The following is a 4,204-nucleotide window of genomic DNA, read 5'->3' on the forward strand; positions in this document are numbered from 1 at the left end:
GCCTTTAACTCTAGCGGTGGGTAGGAGAACAGACAAAACAGAACAGTGACAAAACAGAACAACGATAAATATAACTATGACCTTTCAGGAAAAAATATATTTTTAATATTGAAATTGTCCTATCTCTATTATGTTGATATATTTTTAATAGCACAGATTTTCAATACGCCATAATAAATCAAATTATATACCTAATTTCTGCATTACTAATCGCTAGAAAGCTTCAAATAAACTTAACTCGGTGTTGCCGGCAAGCTTAGGATATCTCATCTTAATCAATACAATATGTTCAAAATGATTGAGTGACTAGGTACAACGAAATAATGACCTAACCTAACCTAACATAAATAGATTCCACGAAAATGAATGTTTCATTTTACTTCTGGCTGTTCTGTTTCTGTCACTGTTGACTCATTAGCTCTGAGGCGTTCATAAACATAATACATAAGCCCCTTTATTCGAATACAAAGGCCTCCTATATTATATCGAGCACGACACCGGTGTCCCGTCTGAAACGGGCCTAAGAAACGGCGCTATAAGTTGCACTGTTCGCACCACGTTGATGCGGCCATTAGGTCGGCATTTTGCGAGACAACGCAATGCACATCTGGCATAACCAGGGAACATAAAAATAATGAGAAGTAGGTTGTCTTCTCCATCGGTTTAAATATCGAGTGTGGGAAAATATAGATTAAAATAATTGTTGTTTGATTAAATAAAACGTATTTTTTTGTAGTACCTATTCCACTTTTAATCAATAAATTAGGACCGGTTTCGTCCGCCTCAGATGGACATTTTCAACTGAATACATTTTTAAAAAGAATATTTATCAAACAAAATTCAAAGCGACAGATATAATATGACAATAGGTACATAAATTATCCGTCCAATAATACCTTCCCAATAACAAATTAATTTAAAATTTCCCAACGGCAAACCGCCGCGCAGTATGGCGTAGACGCGCCTTTATAATATCTCGTCTGAAAAGTACCAAGTATAATTATATTAATTTAATTAAAGTGAAACAAACCCTCCGACATAAACCCTTTCATATCAATACACATTATATAACAATGAACGATGATCAATAACGACAAAACAAAAGTTTTATTCGGTGATATATTATTATTTGTTATCTACCTAAAATAATATATAGGTACATATATTGATATTATGGTCTTTTAGGTTGCGACTCCAATAACGATAGATGGAGAGATTGTAAGTGCAGTAATATTGCCTCCACCAGACCTTCACCTCGAGACAGGAATGCCCACAATATTACTAGGGTGGGGACTCAATGCGGTAAGTAATGTATTCAGATTTTCTTGGGTATTATTTTTATGGTAATTAATATTTCACAGATTTTTTTTCTTATTTAGTACCTACCAATGTTTCTTTTGAAATATCAAGGTTTCAAATTTCCGCTCGGTTCTCTGCTGGCATGCCACTTTCCCTTTATACATGGAATTGTCAAGTTTAGTTTATATGATTCAACAGAAAATTTAAAAACTTGCTATATAAAAAGTTCTTTTTTATCTTGTAATTATATTATTATTTTTTCCTAATGATAAAAATACTTAGCATTTTTTTATTAAATCATCTATAAACACACCGCGTGAACTTCAATAGTTTTGGCAGAAAATATAACGTAGTTGGAGCTACGCCGAGCAAAAGAAATCAATGTAATAGGCTTCGTGTAAAAGCAGTTAGAAATAGTGTCGGTGACAATAATTAAATTCGCCCGTATAATTAGTGCGCACTACCGTATCGAAAAAACAGATGTGCATTTTTATACTTTCAAATTTCCAAATAAAATACTAATTTGCAACTAAGCCAAGAATATGGACCCTTAAAGAGTTGGAATAAAAATATCTTAAAAGAGGTTTTATGATAAATAATTTTCATCGTGTCATCGTGTCATTTGTCCAATCTAATGTAGACACCACAATATTAAAAAGATTCAAACTCGTATCCGGTGTTTTTTTATGAAAATTCGTAAATCTTGTTAAAAATTCAGTTTGTGAGTCTTCAATAATACTAACAAAAGTGCCCTTTTGTGTTTTCCATTTAACTGTAGATCATTGGTGGCCAACCTTTTCAGCAGCCGGGCCAGATTCTAAAAATGAGATTTCCTACCGGGCCGTACAACCGATTTTTTATTATACAAAACAAAAAAGAAATATATATTATATTTTAGGAAATAAAATAAAACAAACATGAGAATCAAACATATTTATTAGATTAGACTTTTTTTTAAATAATAAAAAATAAACAAAATAATATAAAAATAATAAATTTTAGTGAGAAGTTTGATTTTGTGTGGCAGAACTAAGTGCATCAAGATCGATATCGAGTGAGGTTGTTCCTACACGCAAACAGTTTTCCAAATGCACATCATTGATTCGTGTTCTCACTCGGGATTTGATATGCTTCATCCGACTAAAAAGCTGTTCACACGTGTAAGTGTTTCCAAATAGCGAAGTCATCATTAGAACATGTTTGTAAAATGTAGGAAATTTCTCCTTATCCAAATAAACGTTTTGTAAAACTCTTCCAAACCAACCTGATGGAATTTCTCCTTTAACTGTTGATCACAACATATTTCACAATGTTCCATTTGTAAATCTCCCGGTAATAAATTCACATCTACGGAGAATGGCGTTGCAAATGTAGCAAAAAGCACACGGTGCTTTTTAAAATCTTGAGCTAATATCGAATATCAATTTTCGAAATTAGCATATCTAGCGGCAGCATTTGATATTAATTTTATTTTCTCACTGCTCCACGGGCCACGAGTTGACACCCAGTGGACCGCGGTTTGGCCAGCCATGCTGTAGATACAATAATTATTATACAATATAATATAAAAGTATGTAAGTAAATCTTCTTCTTCGATTATTATGCTTACATATTATTATTCATTAATTTGCAAATTATTACATATATTACGAACAATACCGTATGTTATGTTGGTATGGTCAACCATTTTTATGGGCGCTAAATAACCAATTAGGTTTCATTCAGCCCGCGCGCCCCTGGTTTCCGACCACTACCCAACAGAAATATTATTGTCATTTATAGAAAATAATTACAAGATAAAAAGAACTTTTTATATACCACGTTTTTAAATTTTCTGTTGAATCATATAAACTAAACTTGATAATTCCATGTATAAAGGGAAAGTGGCACGCCAGCAGAGAACCTAGCGGAAAAATACGAATTATATGTATTAATAAATACTTTTTTTGTACTTGATAGAAATACTGAATAATTAATATAGAATACAGAAATGTCATTTTGACATTTCATATTGATTTCCATAGTAACGCACGTATGTATTAATAATTTAGTTGCTATGGCCGCCTTAGCAACCAACAATAATAACTTTCCATACAAAACAGAATTAACTGAAAATGAATTCAATTCTGCTTAAAATGGCTAAAAGTATTTTTTTTTTTTTGAATTATTAATAACCATGTCCTTGCTTTTTCGTACAAGGTGGTTGTTAGTAATTTTGAACAATCACAAACACCCAGGCTTTGAGAAAAACACATAAATGTTTTTGTCATGACTGGGAATTGAACCCAGAACTCATTCCAAAGTTTCGCAATACTTAAATCACACGGCAGGCACAATTTGGTAGACTTATTTCTAGAGTAATGGGAATCAATGGGATGCATTGTTTCAATATCTGTGTTCATTATACAAATAATTACAAGATAAAAAGACTTTTTATATTTCCTTTTATCGATCAAAATGAAACTGTTAGCTCTATAAATCATAAGTAAAAATAATTACAAGATAAAAAGAACTTTTTATATACCACGTTTTTAAATTCTGTTCAATCATATAAACTTGGCAATTCTATGTATTTATAAATACTTTTTTTGTACTTGATAGAAGTACTGAATAAATATAGAATACTGAAATGTCATTTTGACATTTCATATTGATTTCCATAGTAACCCACGTATATATTAACACTATACGGTCCGCGAATTTTCGCGAAGAACCTACGCCAATATCCGGTATTTTTTAATGAAAATCAACAAATTTCGATCGCGAAGTTAAAAATGATATAACTTTTGAACCTATTGATATATTTCAATAAAATTTTCAGAAAATACTTAAAATATATCAATGCATCAAATTGCGTCATTTATTCAACACTTGTCAACCTCTGGCCCGCGTTCCATAAAGGTAA

Source organism: Rhyacophila brunnea, unplaced genomic scaffold, assembly GCF_057557595.1.
Source record: "Rhyacophila brunnea isolate RB1 unplaced genomic scaffold, BYU_Rbru_1.0 scaffold_134, whole genome shotgun sequence".
NCBI classification, from domain to species: domain Eukaryota; kingdom Metazoa; phylum Arthropoda; class Insecta; order Trichoptera; family Rhyacophilidae; genus Rhyacophila; species Rhyacophila brunnea.